Genomic DNA, 16,643 nt, shown 5'->3' with positions numbered 1-16,643 from the left:
AGGGAGTAAAAGGACAGACGAGTGTCAGGGACACTACTGCAGGGTGCAGGGTGCAGGGTCCAGGGTGCAGGGTGCAGGGGCCAGGGTGCAGGAGCCAGGGTGTAGGGTGCAGGGTGTAGGGTGCAGGGTGCAGGGTGGCAGGGTGCAGGGTCCAGGGTGCAGGGTGCAGGGTGCAGGGTGCAGGGTGCAGGGTGCAGAATGCACGGTCCAAGGTGCAGGGTGCAGGGTGCAGGGGTGCAGGGTGTAGGGTGCAGGGTGCAGGGTGTAGGGTGCAGGGTGCAGGGTGCAGGGTGAAGCGTGCAGGGTGCAGCGTGCAGGGTGCAGGGTGCAGCGTGCAGGGTGCAGGGTGCAGGGTGCAGGATGCAGGATGCAGGGTGAAGCGTGCAGGGTGAAGCGTGCAGGGTGCAGCGTGCAGGGTGCAGGGTGCAGGGTGAAGCGTGCAGGGTGCAGCGTGCAGGGTGCAGGGTGCAGGGTGCAGGATGCAGGATGCAGGGTGAAGCGTGCAGGGTGAAGCGTGCAGGGCGCAGGGTGCAGCGTGCAGGGTGCAGGGTGCAGGATGCAGGGTGCAGGGTGAAGCGTGCAGGGTGCAGCGTGCAGGGTGCAGGGTGCAGGGTGAAGCGTGCAGGGTGCAGGATGCAGGGTGAAGCGTGCAGGGTGCAGGATGCAGGATGCAGGGTGAAGCGTGCAGGGTGCAGCGTGCAGGGTGCAGGGTGCAGGGTGAAGCGTGCAGGGTGCAGGGTGCAGGATGCAGGATGCAGGATGCAGGGTGAAGCGTGCAGGGTGCAGCGTGCAGGGTGCAGCGTGCAGGGTGCAGCGTGCAGGGTGCAGGGTGCAGGGTGAAGCGTGCAGGGTGCAGGGTGCAGGATGCAGGATGCAGGGTGAAGCGTGCAGGGTGCAGCGTGCAGGGTGCAGCGTGCAGGGTGCAGGGTGCAGGGTGCAGGATGCAGGATGCAGGGTGAAGCGTGCAGGGTGAAGCGTGCAGGGTGCAGCGTGCAGGGTGCAGCGTGCAGGGTGCAGGGTGCAGGGTGCAGGATGCAGGATGCAGGGTGAAGCGTGCAGGGTGCAGCGTGCAGGGTGCAGGGTGCAGGGTGAAGCGTGCAGGGTGCAGCGTGCAGGGTGCAGAGTGCAGGGTGAAGCGTGCAGGGTGCAGCGTGCAGGGTGCAGAGTGCAGGGTGAAGCGTGCAGGGTCCATGGTGGTGGTGCAGTAGAGGTGTAAATGCAGCATGATGAAGCTCACCTCAGCTCACCAGCTTTAGCGTGGGACTTCCATTCTGAATATGTGTCAATTTGAGCATTTCACTTTAATATGCCTTTATTTAATCACGCTTAATTGAGATTGAAGGACAAATATTATGCATTATTTATATTGTTATTAGCCTTTAAACTTGCTCTTAATTGAGGGCCTTTACATGGCATCTCAAGTAAAGTCCCTCTGGCTTTTTCCACACCAGGAACTGACCTCTTGGCTCCATCTACTGGCTGCAGAGCGAACTTTGCTCTTTGAGGCAATTGCTGTTGTGATTTCGGGCGTTACAAAAATAAAATGAGTTGTTTTACATAGAGAGAAGGTGGAATGTGACATTACACATCAGAGAAATTGAGAATGGAGTGTATTCAAGCAGGATTCATCAAACTAGTGTGAATGAAGATAAATACAACTCCAGCTATGTTTTTGATGAGGGAACAGTGTTATGTGTTTAAAGCTCAAACCATTATATTTAGCATAAAATGTATCTTTCAATACCTAGTTTGAACCATTGTTTATTTTCATTTTATTAATTTGCTCATGGCCATATCCATGGTAAAGAGCCCTAACACAAACATATTCATTCATGGACAAAATATGTTCTTTCCAGAATCTGCTTTGGGAGTCCTTGTGTTATTAGTCCTGAAGCTACAGTAATGGCCTGATGAATATATTTGTTAAATCTCTACAAATGCTACACACTTGCTTTGGTCCTTTTGCATATGCAGGATATTTTATTTACAACAGTTTGTTTGACTTTCTGTGTAGAATGTGCATGTTCTCCCAGTGTCTGTAGAGATCTTCTGAAGGTGCGCAGGTGTCCCTCTGTGACTAAAGAGATGTATGACTAAAATACTGTCAAAGCTTGTGATCAAGTTTTCCAATTACTGTTAAACCTCTAAAACAATGTATATACATCACACTTTTAGCATAGATTATTATTATTATATATTTTTTTTCTGAGTAGAATTCAATGGCAGTTCAACTCTTATTAATGCCCTTTTTGCACTAAAACCCTCCGTTAAGAGATCACTGCCCTGTACTTACTTGCAATTATTATAAAAAAAAAAAAAAAAAAAAAAAAAAAACTCCTGGTCATACACATAAGATTACTTTTTAAAAATGTTTATAATAAATATTTTAACAATAAAAAACTTGACAATCTGCTGCTTGTCACAGTAAAACGTCACTATGAAGAGGCGGGGCTTATCTGTTCTACAGTTCTGAACAGGAAGTCAATGGGCCTGTTTCTGTTACTAAGCTATTTCTGATTCATATTGCGGTTTACGATGAATAAAATGTAAAATAATCATCAATACATGTTATAGCTTATTAGTAAGTACAAGACAAAAGCCATATCTTCTTTAAGGTGATGGTTGTAGGGGGAAAAAAGAAGAAATAAATGAAAAGCCAGGCCAGTCTGAAGCAAGCACACATGAAGCTGCTCTGCTGCTGAGTCTATGTGGCTCTGCAGCGTGCGTCCATCACCAGGCCCCTATCTAATTCCATTAATGTGCTCCCCTGTCCATCCTCTGACGTCTTAATAGCCATTATTTGTGGCTTCCTTCAAATAAAGCCTGCACTGTAAATTGCAGCCGCTGGAAATCGAGATATAAACGCCACCCTGCATTACTGTATAATATCTTTCCCTTTAATTAACTGAAAGCCATGCAGACATTTATTGAATTGCCAGTTACTTGTTAATGGCCATAAATTACAGAGAGAAAAAAATAAATAAAAAAATAAATCATTGCTTATTTTACATCAATAATTTGTGGACCTTTTGCTAACGATTCTTCATTAGGCCGCTCATGGGGACTGTCGCGTTAGATGAGTTTAAGTGACGGAGGAATGTTGAGATGGAATCTGACACAGTCTTAATGTGATGCTCCCGGTGTGGAGTGAGAAGGAGGGCAGGGAGGATGTGGGGAGCAGGGTTTACGGCGGAATGTTTCCAGGTGTTGATTAATATCCACAAAGGAAATATACTGCAAGGTTGTCTTTTATACATTTAATAGAGTTGTGTTTTTTAAATGGAGGGCCAGCGTTCTTTTCTGAAACAACATTCAAAAACATAAAAAAAAAAGTTAAAACATAGTAGAATTTTTGAATATAGAAATTATTGGTCAAAAATGTTAGTCAAAAAGGTTAAGATTTTGAGCAAAATAAATGTTCTGTCGTGCATAGTTCCATTTGAAAAAAATCCTTATCTGACTTTGAAAAACTGTGCATCTTGACTCGTCGTTACCGTTTCAAAGCTGACCTCACATGACCTGGCTGGGGGTCATCGTGGTTAGCACTCTTTTCTCACAGCAAGAGGGGTGTGACTGTTTGTGAATCTGCCCTAACTAAGCCTCTCCAGTTGGCCTGTCTCCGTCTGAGAACTCCTGACCGAGATGCTGGCCCAGGCTTTGAAGAACGGTCCCATGGTTGAAGAGACTTTACTATTCCCACAGAGCAATTTGTCCTCCACATTTGACCCATCCTTCAACCTCACTGGGGTCAAAGCTGGAGCAGTGGGCAGTCACATAGCAGCACCTGGGTACCCAGATCTGAGCCTGGTTCACGGTCAGGGCATCCTACCAGAGCAGCACTTCCCCAATGACGACCTGATGCAGGATGGGTCGAATGCAGTATGTCACTCAGGAGCACCAGGAGCACCAGGTGCACCAGGAGCACCAGGTGCTCCAGGTGCAACCGCTTCTGTCACTGCAAAGTTTACGACTGAATTTTTTTAATCGGCCCTGAACTTCAGGCAAGAAACTGCAGGGAAAACTTTTTTTAAATTGTTTGGTTTTTGCTCAATTTGCTCTTTTTGTTTTCACAAAGAAACAACAGAATTTTTCAATCTGCACCAAAATGTATCTTCAAAAGCTATTTTCTCCAAATACATTTCCCACAAAATGTTTTCCACCAGTCCTGTCTCCACCTGTCCTGTCTCCACCTGTCCTGTCTCCACCTGTCCTCTCTCCACCAGTCCTGTCTCCACCTGTCCTGTCTCCACCTGTCCTCTCTCCACCAGTCCTGTCTCCACCTGTCCTGTCTCAACCTGTCCTCTCTCCACCAGTCCTGTCTCCACCTGTCCTGTCTCCACCTGTCCTCTCTCCACCAGTCCTGTCTCCACCTGTCCTGTCTCCACCTGTCCTCTCTCCACCAGTCCTCTCTCCACCAATCAGTCCTGTCTCCACCAGTCAGTCCTCTCTCCACCTGTCCTGTCTCCACCAGTCCTCTCTCCACCAGTCCTCTCCACCTGTCCTGTCTCCACCTGTCCTCTCTCCACCAGTCCTGTCTCCACCTGTCCTGTCTCCACCTGTCCTCTCTCCACCAGTCCTGTCTCCACCTGTCCTGTCTCCACCTGTCCTCTCTCCACCAGTCCTCTCTCCACCAGTCCTCTCCACCTGTCCTCTCTCCACCTGTCCTCTCTCCACCAGTCCTGTCTCCACCTGTCCTGTCTCCACCTGTCCTGTCTCCACCTGTCCTCTCTCCACCAGTCCTCTCTCCACCAGTCCTCTCCACCTGTCCTCTCTCCACCAGTCCTCTCTCCACCTGTCCTGTCTCCACCAGTCCTCTCTCCACCAGTCCTCCCTCCACCAGTCCTCTCTCCACCAGTCCTCTCCACCTGTCCTCTCTCCACCAGTCCTCTCTCCACCAGTCCTCCCTCCACCAGTCCTCCCTCCACCAGTCCTCCCTCCACCAGTCAGTCCTGTCTCCACCAGTCAGTCCTCCCTCCACCAGTCCTCTCCACCAGTCCTCTCTCCACCAGTCCTCTCCACCTGTCCTCTCTCCACCAGTCCTCTCTCCACCAGTCCTCCCTCCACCAGTCCTCCCTCCACCAGTCCTCTCTCCACCAGTCCTCTCCACCAGTCCTCTCTCCACCAGTCCTCTCCACCTGTCCTCTCTCCACCAGTCCTCTCTCCACCAGTCCTCCCTCCACCAGTCCTCTCTCCACCAGTCCTCTCCACCAGTCCTCTCTCCACCAGTCCTCTCCACCTGTCCTCTCTCCACCAGTCCTCTCTCCACCAGTCCTCTCTCCACCAGTCCTCTCCACCTGTCCTCTCTCCACCAGTCCTCCCTCCACCAGTCAGTCCTCCCTCCACCAGTCCTCTCCACTAGTCCTCTCTCCAGGCCTCTCTCCACTAGTCCTCTCTCCACCAGTCCTCCCTCCACCAGTCAGTCCTCCCTCCACCAGTCCTCTCCACCAGTCCTCTCTCCAGGCCTCTCTCCACTAGTCCTCTCTCCACCAGTCCTCTCCACCAGTCAGTCCTGTCTCCACCAGCTTGCTCTTGGCTGGAACACTATACAGCATGGTGGGCCCGTAGCTGGTGACTCACGTCGTCCCGGCACTGGCACTGATCTGACAGAGAGCTAACAGAGATCTGACAAGCGCTGCCACAAAAATCACGCCAAGACCCACTCACCAAAGTCAAAGTCAAAAAGAGCAGTCAGCGAGCGCGTGCGGGCCTCATGCAGCTAGCCCCTGTCAGCTGCGATCAGGACGGACGCCGATCTGTGGAAGGCACCGGGCAGCGGAGAGGAGGGAGAGCAGGGGGAGGAGGGGGAGGAGGGGAGGAGGGGGAGGAGAGAGAGAGAGGAGGGGAGGAGGGGGAGGAGAGAGAGGAGGGAGAGGAGGGGAGGAGGGGAGGAGAGGGAGGAGAGAGAGGAGGGGGAGGAGGGAGAGGAGGGGGAGGAGGGAGAGGAGGGGAGGAGGGAGAGGAGGGGGAGCAGGGAGAGGAGGGGGAGGAGGGGGAGGAGGGAGAGGAGAGAGAGGAGGGGGAGGAGGGGGAGGAGGGGAGGAGGGGAGGAGGGGAGGAGGGGGAGGAGGGGAGGAGGGGAGGAGGGGGAGGAGGGGGAGGAGGGAGAGGAGGGGAGGAGGGAGAGGAGGGGGAGCAGGGAGAGGAGGGGGAGGAGGGGGAGCAGGGAGAGGAGGGGGAGCAGGGAGAGGAGGGAGAGGAGGGGGAGGAGGGAGAGGAGAGAGAGGAGGGGGAGGAGGGGGAGGAGGGGAGGAGGGGGAGGAGAGAGAGGAGGGGAGGAGGGGAGGAGGGAGAGGAGGGGGAGGAGGGAGAGGAGGGGAGGAGGGAGAGGAGGGGGAGGAGGGGGAGCAGGGAGAGGAGGGGGAGCAGGGAGAGGAGGGAGAGGAGGGGGAGGAGGGAGAGGAGGGGAGGAGGGGGAGCAGGGAGAGGAGGGAGAGGAGGGGGAGGAGGGAGAGGAGAGAGAGGAGGGGGAGGAGGGAGAGGAGGGGAGGAGGGGGAGGAGAGAGAGGAGGGGAGGAGGGGAGGAGGGAGAGGAGGGGGAGGAGGGAGAGGAGGGGAGGAGGGAGAGGAGGGGGAGGAGGGGGAGCAGGGAGAGGAGGGGGAGCAGGGAGAGGAGGGAGAGGAGGGGGAGGAGGGAGAGGAGGGGAGGAGGGGAGGAGGGAGAGGAGGGGGAGGAGGGAGAGGAGGGGAGGAGGGAGAGGAGGGGGAGGAGGGGGAGCAGGGAGAGGAGGGGGAGCAGGGAGAGGAGGGAGAGGAGGGGGAGGAGGGAGAGGAGGGGAGGAGGGGGAGCAGGGAGAGGAGGGAGAGGAGGGGGAGGAGGGAGAGGAGAGAGAGGAGGGGGAGGAGGGAGAGGAGGGGAGGAGGGGGAGCAGGGAGAGGAGGGAGAGGAGGGGGAGGAGGGGAGGAGGGGGAGGAGGGAGAGGAGGGGAGGAGGGGGAGGAGGGGAGGAGGGGGAGGAGGGGAGGAGGGGGAGGAGGGAGAGGAGGGGAGGAGGGGGAGGAGGGGAGGAGGGGGAGGAGGGGCGGCTGGTGCTGGTGGGCTGGTGAGGTCCAGCAGACAAAAGCACATCGCGAGTGATGGAACAGGAAGGGGAAAGACAGCCATGATGACCCTGTGCTAACCTTAACTTCACTACACTCCAAAAAAAAAGCCAGAGTAGATTTAGTTGAAGTTTATAATTGTCGATCCTGGTTGGACCTGAGCAGCAGATGTGACATACTTAAAAGTCTAAATTGCACAATAGTTATGATTAGACTTAAAATAAAGGGCAATTTTGGTAAACTTCTCACCAAGAAAGTGCAAGTGGATGGAATTTTGTGTTGATGACATATTTAATCTGTATCAGAATCAGCTCAGCAGGGACGATCCCATCAAACAAAGTCATAATTATAAAAACATGAAAACCACTCATTTACACTTAAGCCTGGATTTATGTTTTATCTCTCAAAGTATTTGTTGTATCTTTGAAAGGTGCACTATGTAACTTTTCCTCTGGTGTGTAGACTTGAATGTTCCACTGTATAGTATCCATCCCCATGGGGCAAGTTTGTATTTATGTTTTAGCAGTAAAACTCTATAAATTAAAAACTTCAAGATCTAACTTTAACACCACACAGGAATATTCTAGGCAAGACAAGTGGGAAAGTATATAAAGGGCTCCTTTAAAGGTTAAGTTAATGTAAAATTGCCTTTTGTGAGCTATTAACTGTTATAACATTATATGAGTTTACCCTCATCCTTAGTTTACTCCTGGTTGTATTTGGATTGACATGTATGTTTGAGTAATCCTGTATTATTCTGCATTTAAGGCTTTATTAGACAGACGGTTGTAGTGGGAAAAGGGGAGATAGTGAAGACATTTGGGAAACGATCGAGGCCAGGAATTTAACCCACAATACAACATGGGTTTTTTCAACAGTAAAAACATGTGAAAATCCTCCCAAGAGGCGGATCTGTTCTTAAGTTTTAAACAGCCTTCTTAGATCAATATTGCATTTTACAGGAAACAAAATGTAAGAAATTAAACCTAATTTGTCTTCTTTAAGGTTTTATATTACGGTAAATCAAACTTCCTTTTGTTTTGTTTTGAGCAAAAAGTGTTCGCCTCATTGACACATACACAAAGATGTGTTTGGTTTCCCTCAGTTTTCCAGTATATTTAGACCGTTAACGGCGCGTCTCCACCTGCTGACATCATCCTGTGGCAATCTATCCTCAGTGTTTTGACATTCCACTTGTTTTGTATCGTGTCACGACCCCAGAAGGAGCCGTGGGTCTTTGATTGTTTGGTAGTGGCCCTTTAAAACTCGTGCCCCTTTAAAACTCGTGGCCGCCGTTTCTTTTTCTTTTCTTTCGTCCTCCACACGTTTTAAAACATCACCACACACCCCGACCGTACATACAAACAAACACTCATCTGAGACCGCCACATTCGCCCCGAAGCCCACGGAACTGGATCTTTTCTTATGGACAATTTTCCTCTCTCATCATAATGTGGCTTAAGAAAACATTGAAACTAATTTGAAGCGTCTCACCAGTTATACAAACAAGGACTTAAATCAAGATTCATTTATCCGATTCACTTCCACTTAACTCTTTTTACAGTGTCCGTGCGTATGTTGATGCATGTTGCCTCTGGGGTCTTTTCTCCTCCCTCCATATCACTCTCGTCTCCCATGCCGACGCACTCATCCCATCTGATGCCCCCTCGCCCTCTTGCCCATCAACCTGCGAATGAGCCGCCATGACAGGGCCGGGGCACGCATGGCACGGGCACAAGTGCTACTGCTGGGAACGGGGGGGAGAGGTAGAATCGAGAGGACGTTACAAAACTGTTTATTTTGCAAAGCGGACAGAAAAAGTGGGTAAACCGCTGACTTGTGGGATAGCGTGGATAGTGGATGTTTTTTTTTAGGGGAGAAACAAGCAGCTTTGAATAAACTTGGAATGACTTTGGGAGCGCACTCGATCTCCTTGTGTTGGCGGGAATGTCGGGGGGGCAGCAGTTCAGAGGTGTTGCACTGACAAAGGGGACGTGGCGCTGTCCAAAATGACAGATCCATCACCAAAGGGCCGCTTCATCTTTGCACGCTGTTCTTTTCCTGCTCCATCTCTGTCTCCAGTCATTATATGTCCAAAGCAACTGTGCTAGAGGCCTTTTATTTAGCTTTGCCTGGAATGTTCCACAGTATAGCATTAAACTACAGCACTCCATGGAGACGGGTGACGCCACTTGATAGTTAAATCTGTGTAGAAGTGTCCCAGCTCGTAGTAACAATTAGGGGTGTAATGTTTTTAGAATGGTACGATCAAATTTTATGATATTTGGATCAGATGATATTAAGAATGAACTAATAATGAAATTAACATAGTATTTATAACTTGGTTTGGTGTGAACGATCCATATTTTTTGGGTGGGTGTTTTTTTTTTATCAGAAAGTGCAGAAGTACAAGGAATAAATAAACTTCCTTATCATTACGAGGAGATAGTTATATCCAAGTGGTGCTTATAACCATTTCCCTTTTCTAAATGCAGTGTGGAATCATGCTTTGGCGGATATACTTACAACATGAGTCCGTCCCACTACAGGCTATGGAGCCCGTTGTATTCCTTTAATATTTGCATAGACTACAAACAGAGGCGCTCTTATTCATGTGATATTACACACTAAAAGATGATTCTGCTTAAATCTTTGCTTTTCCTCAGCGCTCCCCACACTGTCCTCTGACGTAACTCCCCAGCGACGGAGAGATGCAGCACGGGAAGAATAACTGTTTAATGTCGATTATAACAACATTAACCAAAAATAATGAATGTCATGCAATGTTTTTTCTTCATATAATTCATATTTATCCCGTATTTAGAAACAATTTATAATTTTTGAGTAGAGTCGAGTTTGCATCGACACCAGGCTTAACTGAGCTGAATAAATACAAACACATGGAGTAGATGTATGTGAATAGTTACACCCCTGTAAACAGTTTTTACATATTTTTTTTAATGTATTGAATTTTATTTTAAAACATGATCAAAACTTTAATCTATAGGTAATTGTTTATTTAGATTCCCCCCTCCACGTCCTCAAAATATCACAGATATCATTCTACAATATGTTTTATAACCAAAAAGTGACAGTGGCATAGTAGGTTGAGTGTTTGCCCTTGAACCAGTGGGTTGCTGGTCATATTCTTTCTGCAGTTCTCTTCCAGTCAGTTTTCCTGTGACTCTTCCACAGATTGAGTGTTGATGTAATCACTGTTCGGGCAGCTTACCTGTGGTGTGATAGGTTTACACGGATCAGGAGCTTTGGGCACATAACCAGCTTTCTTCCTGCGGGTCTGAGCCTAATCCTCACTCCCATCCCACAATATTAGCTCAACTTCAGCAGCACAACCAGGAATAAGTGTTATCCGCCATCTGGACGCGGCATTTACAAAGGATCAATTTCAATCAGAGCAACTGAGTGGAGAGCCTGTGTATTTGACTAATAGGCCATTTGCTGGCTGTACCTCTGACCCGCGAGTGATGCTCTGTCAGGCCATAATCTCTTCAGAATTATGCGGCTTTTCAATTAGCTCGATTAAACCACAGCGCTAAGAAACATGTGGCGGGAGTCGGTTCAAATCCTGCTTCCTGGGGTTCACGCATCTGCTCCAAGATCTGTAACTGTAATCTGGGAATATCTACACTGTGTTTCAAATAATATGCACTTCAATCCAGAGAAGGAGCAGTTCAGACTCATGACTCGACTCAAACATAATGAACAATGACTTAAAGGTTGAATGGACGATTTTTTTGGCCCAAATCTGAGTATTATTTCCTCGTGGCGTGGACTGCCGATTAATCCTGCCATGTATCAATCATAAAACTCACCTACCGCTCACCTGCAGCAGCGTGCGACTCGTCCCCACGTTTCCGCGTGTCTAAGCGCATTGATCTATCATAATATAGTTCCCTCAAAATGAAGACGGAGAAAGACAGTTCGAGCTGACTCAGAAGAAGACGGAAATCTACGGGAGACGAGAGATGTGATGCGATCCGTCACGCTAATAAACAAACGCACGTGAGTGTTGTATCAGTCCGCACGGGGGAGTGGCATGTGCACTTCCACCTGAGTTCTCAAATCGCCGAAAAATCGTCCATTGCGCCTTTAAGACTTTCAGGCAAGAGGTATTGTTCTCTGCTTTTATAGACAGATGTATAGATGTTATGATGGTGGTTAAAAGTTCAAACAATGAAGACTCAACACATTTACTCATTTGCAAAAGGTTTGGTTCTTCTTATCACTCTAAGTAAGTCACATGACACTATAGTTTTATCTCTACAATATTAAATCATTTCAATATTTGTGTTTCTTGCACCACTCCTTTGGATATCATTTACTTTATTTATGTTTTGTGTCCTTAAAAAAATAAAAAAAAATAAAAACTGATTCTGTGCTTTAGAATTTTAAAGTAATAAATCGGTCTAATCCCTCATTGTGAGTGATCCATCGGAGAAAATGTTTCAAAGAAAGTCATCTGGACACTGGTCTGAAACTCTTTAAACCCTTTAAACAGAAATGGTAGTTTCACGTTTAATTTTCCAGGTGTTCACAGCAGTGTCTTTCTCCTTGGTCAAGTATAATGGCCTGTAACAGATCTGACTGGTAACAAAAGAAGGGTTAGTTTCATGTGAAACTAAAGCGAGGCTAAACAAACAGATAAACAAAGGCAGGTGAGTTTTAGAAAACTCCTCCCTGACGGCAGGGTTTAGTCCGCTCAGAGCTGGATAAAGTCAAGTTTCTCAGACCAGCTCTGCAGCTTAATAATGACTTTCGGATTGAAGCCAAAACGTCTTTATTTTTAAAAACAGTGTCCAGATTATTACCTTTGACTTCAATTTTAAAGTAGCGTTACTCTTATTTGTGTACAAACTTTGGCTACTCTACCCACCTCTGCTCGGACTTGACTTTGACTTGACTCAGACTAGACCTAAGTGACTTAGACTGGAACAATGAGGACTGGAGCGTGACTCAAAAAAAAAGCCACTTGACTGTAGCGTTGTGTTTTTACATTGTACAAAAAATATGAACAATAATTCATTCACTGATTTATTTATTTAGTTATTGTTTAATTGAGAAAATGTGAGGCTATGTGTTAGTTGATGGTATATTGAACAGTTTTGAGACACACTTAAACTCCAGCAGTAACCTTAAAACAATCTAAATGTACATGATTTACATTAGGGAGATCCAGGTCCCTAATGTGACTGTGAAAATCGATTTATGTCCCCGTAATGTAGTAAATGCAAGCCGCACACACACACACACACACACACACACACACACACAGTGCACAGTTTGAGCCATAAACCTCTTTCTGCCAGTGGCTGATGCATTGCCCCCCGCTGACACCATAACACTGATATATTCCACAGGATGAATGTGTAATTACGCTTTGGCAGGGACTCCACACTTACTTAGTGGCATACTTCATTATCTGCACGGCCCTGCTCCAGCCGCGCTCCACTGCTGATTTAAGGTAAAGACCAAATATACGCACTACACTGCATCTGCCCCGCATCCTGCACTTAGTGACACACAAAAGTGAGCATGTGGTGTGTTTGGTGAGCAAATAAACACCAAATAATAACATATATAACAATATATATACCGTACGACAAGAAATAAACAAGAAAAAATAAGTATACATATTTACACTTTTTTTTTTCTTTGCCTCCAAGTCCACTATGATGCTTGCTGTGGTGTACAAATTACAAAAGTAAAGGTACAATACTTAAGTCAAATTTTTTGCGGTTTGTACTTTGCTTAAGTCATTTTCACAGTGTATAGTTGTATTTTCTACATTTTTTAACTGGACTGAAAAGTAAAAAGTACTTTGTTTCTGTACATTCTTGGTGACATCCTGTGTAAAAGTTTTGAGTTCAAACTTTGTACAAACAAAAAATATACATAGATAAAATTCAATAGGAAAAAATTGGAAATTGATTAAAATTTTCATTTAAAATATGCTTCCATTATTTGGTATGTATAGTGTCACGACCCTAGGAGGTGTCGAGGTTATTTAAGTGATTAGTGGTGGGTGGAGTTTAGTGCCTGGGGTGCAGCTCGCACCTCTCAGCTCGCCACACCCGAGCCATCTGTGTGCATCTCGCTGTTTTCAATTCTTTTGTTGTCCACTACTACTACTACTTTTGTTGTCCACAGAACTGATTAGTTTGTGTTTTGTGTTTTGTTGAGTTTGGTTATTCGGTTATAGTCACGGCCTGTGACAATAATAAATAATTAAAAATAATTAACTCTTTATCAAAATTACTACATTTAACCCTGTAACAGTTCTCAAAATATGTGTGACACTGCATAGGTGTATTGACACATGAAGTATGGGCCCTAACGTCTCAAAAATGTATACCCAGCCTTTAAGTTTACATATATTAATCTATTTCAGTATCTGCATTGCAGTATCAAAACCTACATTTTTACTGAGTCAGTAATGATATACCAATGTTTCAATTCTCCCACCTCTAGTATTTATTAATCGATTGTTCAAAATGAAACTGTAATGCTACTGTGATAAACACCTGCTGTTACTTTTTTGGCGAGCTAGCCAGGAGTAGTTCCCGTCAGGGGGGAAAAACACACCAGTCAATGTGTCCAAGCTGAAATATGTCTCTTCGCCTGCCATAATGTACAGTCTTACACAAGTACATTTGCTGCCGGGCTCTGTACCAATCTTCACGCGGTGTTTCTCTGATGGCTACATGCGCCACGACAGAGAGGGGTCAAGAGGCCTGCCCCGCACTGATGCCTGCCATGACAGATGTCCCGTCAGCTGAGTGAATGCTGTTCTGTGTGTGTATGCGCGTTGCCCCCTTCTGCCGACCCGGACCATGTCACTGCCCCTCTGATGCAACTCTCCGTAACTACTTCTGATCTGCCTGTCACTCAGCGTAACAGCGTGTCAGAGAAATTACCCAAATAAAAAATACAAAAAGATCACAAAAGAAGCAAAAGCGCTGCACATTCAGATCATTACCGGAGGCTGCAATTGCCAATCAGTAAATTGGCATCTCCTGTCGAAAGTGGTCAACATTTTCTGATGCAACGCTACATGCCTTAATTAGACGTGTCAAAATAGTGCCGCACATGTCACTTGTTTCTTTGGTAATCGTGGTTCATTTCTAATTATCTGTCCTGCCACTGCCAGCGCAAATCCCCATTCTTTTGCTTTGTGCCCCCGGGTCTTGCTCTTTCCCAACCGCCACATTTTTTTACATCATTGTTTGACCGGCACATAAGCCTACCGTGTGTCTACAAGGTCTAACAAATGCAAAGACAAATGAATATCATAATGGGGGGTCGGGCGGGAATCTTTAAGAAGTGTTAAATGCTGAGTCGTGTTAAATTACAAACTAAAAGAAAGCAGCCCTCTGTAGAATTAGCAGTTAATTAGGTCTTAATTAGCATAATTATGCATGCTAACACAGTCTCCATAGAATAGCAGTTGTCAGGAGGCCTGAACCATCTGTAACGGCATAGGATTAATACATCATCTTTTACATCCCGCCACGCTTTACCTCTTCTACTGCAAAGTGCTTTTCATTCATCACTTTTGCTTTTATTGGAGAGGAAATTTGGCATTGTGTGTCATGAAACCGTTCCCTTTTCAGTTATAAGGACTTCTAATTAGGCCCCGGGTGTGTCTTCAAATGCAAACACTCAACAAGACAAGAGCAGGGTTTAAGCTGGAGCAAAGTGCGCTGTTATGGTGAGCGTTTTACTCGGCTGACACAGACACGGGCGAGTGAGGGGCGGCCGAGGAGGCGGGGGTCGGAGATAGCGGAAAGGGGAGGGGCCTAAGGGTGAGACAAAGAATGGGGGGGGGGGGCATAGGAAGGAGGGATCAATGAGGAGTCCTGAACTTAGGGAACCCTGGTCATGTTTGTTAATCAGTTGTGAAGGATTGTAGCACCACACGGTCATCAGGGGCGACGGCGGAACGGATGGAGTTAAGTATGTGTATGTGGAGAGCGTCTCGTGGGCCCAACACTGAGCTTTCCGTAATTACATTACAATCATTTTATAATACACTATTTGTTACTAGGAGACAACACAAATAATTGTCATCAAGCAGCCAATGTCGTTTATCCCAATGTGACTCCTCTGGCTTTTCTAAAACATCAATATACTATTTCCTCTTGTTTTTATTACATTTTTGTCCAGCTCTTTGAAAAGACCTCTCTCCCAAATGTACTGACATTTCTGTACCATCTTGAATACGGTTTGGCCTTGCATTGGTTGTCCATCCTTCTTTACGTTGCCGTGTTCAAGAAAACAATGCATGTGAATACTACTGATGTGCCAAAGGGTTTCTGAGAGTTAGGGACAAGTTAGACATTCTTTCTTCTTCAGGTAACCCATATTTAAATGTTTTATCTATCATTATGGAGGGTTTCATTGTGCAAAACAGTAGAAAAGAACCCGATGCAGACACACGATCAAACTTCACACCATTCAGTCTGGGAATGAAAAAACTGATTTTAATGTCGGCGAGTAATAGTTGAGAACACGTTGCTTGTCTGTTCACACGGCCTTCTCTACCTTTGGATCTATTCTGAAGGAGCGTGGCACGTCTCACCTTGCTGTGGTAGAGGTGACAGCACCAGTCTCAGCCTTCAGTGTCAGTGTTCAAACAGCTCCATACAGACACGATGGAGCTCCCGATCTATAAGCGCCCTGAGCTCGCCGCGACCTTCACAAAACCCTACATTTTGGCCTCGCTCACAGCATAAACCATGTAATTTTAATCTCCCCGACATGTCCAGTTCATCGATGACATGTAAACTAAATTAATGTTAGCCTAATTTATTCCTATACTTTGGTTTTACCTTGTTAAATACCAGAATTACCCCATTTCTCCCTTGGTTTTGTCTGCCTTTCTCTCCCAGGCTATAGCAGAATTAGCATTATCGATGAGCTCACCCCGTCACCTCGGACACACACTCTTAAAAGAGAATAATTTCATGCAAATGAGATATTGATGAGCTAATGATTAATTGGCCGCCCGACTGTGTTAATATGCAATAGCCGTCGTGTAATATGCATTTCTAATGACTCTGTCTGCGTGTGTTCAAACAAATGGGCCACTTTGATCATGGGGGTACGGGGAGGATTTGCAGAGTGTTAGCTGTGCCTCGGGGGCACTGCAGAGTGCCATGGGAACCAGCGCAGAGCCAAGGCAACTCTTACTGGAAACTTAGGAGGGCTGGATCCTTCACTGTTCAGTTGGAAGTAAATAAATAATAATAATGCATTAGTCTTCCAGAAGTGTTACTATTTCTTGCATAAAAGATGAGTGAAGTGCCCGATGACACTGGTGCAATCGTAGCATCGTAGCAATCGTAGTCTTTATTATTATTAGAAAAGTCTAAGAAAGTGGATGACATGTTTGCAAGGCTCCATGTGCAGCAGTGTTAAGAGTTTAATTCTGGCTCTGACAATTTGCTGAATGTCCTTTCCCCTCTCGCTCTCTTCCTCCCCATATCACGCTATAATAATGAAGCCTATGGCCAAAAACTCATACCCCAACTCCTTATTTAATTAGTAATTAAGCCTGAAACATGCTTAATAAAGTATTTTTTCATT

This window comes from Eucyclogobius newberryi, unplaced genomic scaffold, assembly GCF_026437365.1.
Source record: "Eucyclogobius newberryi isolate DKJ021-1_F unplaced genomic scaffold, fEucNew1.0.hap1 SCAF_7, whole genome shotgun sequence".
NCBI lineage: Eukaryota > Metazoa > Chordata > Actinopteri > Gobiiformes > Gobiidae > Eucyclogobius > Eucyclogobius newberryi.
Note: the sequence above shows the minus strand (reverse complement) of the source record.